This window comes from Capsaspora owczarzaki (assembly GCF_000151315.2).
Source record: "Capsaspora owczarzaki ATCC 30864 unplaced genomic scaffold supercont2.7, whole genome shotgun sequence".
Classification (NCBI taxonomy): Eukaryota; class Filasterea; order Ministeriida; family Capsasporidae; genus Capsaspora; species Capsaspora owczarzaki.
This window is the reverse complement of record NW_011887298.1, coordinates 512,491-513,515: the sequence shown is the minus strand read 5'-3', so window position 1 is coordinate 513,515 and position 1,025 is coordinate 512,491.

The following is a 1,025-nucleotide window of genomic DNA, read 5'->3' as shown; positions in this document are numbered from 1 at the left end:
TGATCTGTTGGTGAGTAATATGCTAGGATTGTGGCCATGGGCTGGTCTTGCTTTGGGATAGGGAAGGGAGGGGAGAGGCGGGGGGGGCCGGGAAAGGGCATGGTCGATTTTTGCAGCTACAGCAGCTGGCTCTGGTTAAACGACAAATAAATCAACACTCACTCACACATGAATTGCAGCAACGAATGCGTGGCACCCGAAGCGTGATTCGATTCATCGATGCAATGACCACCATCGGAGAGAAAGGACCATCCGCCTACATTCTCTTGGAATACGCGAGCAGTGAGTTTTGGGTTTCGTTTTCATTCATGTTGTTGGGTTTGAGTGTGCTGTTCCCGTCTTGATGTCCACATGAGCATCTTGAACTCAACCCCTTGGTTTTTTTCCCCTTCCCCCGATTGCCTTGCTTGCGACAGGTGGCACTGTGCAAGACATTCTCGAGCGTACTCACCTTCCGCTCTCGCCCTCGCAGATCTATGCCATCTTTTGCGATGTTCTTGAAGCCATCATCATGCTGCATGCGAAAGGCGTGCTGCACCGTGACATATGCCTGGCAAACGTGGCGCTCTCGGATGACGGTGTATGCAAAGTGTTTGACCTTGGCAGCGCTGCCACCAGGCGCAACCGCAGCGAGTCAGCAGCAACTGCTGGACCGATCGCTGAAGAGATTCTCACACATGTGCGCTTGGCCATCCGATCACCCGAGATGATTGATCTCGCGGCGCACTTGCCTCTCGATGACAGGGGTGACGTGTGGGCGCTGGGATGCCTTCTGTACCAGCTTTGCTATCAAGTTCCCCCCTTCGATTCAGTGTCCAAGCTGATGCGAGCAGACTTTCCCTTGCCAACAGATACGCCTTACAACTACGAGTGCTTCCATACCATTTTTGGTGAGTCCGCAAGACACATTTTTTTTTTCCGTGTTATGTTTTTACAAGGGTTGTGCTGTTGCGGTCGTGGTTTTTTTTTTCGTGTTTCACTGACACCGCGTGCATTCATCATCATCATCATCATCATCATCATCA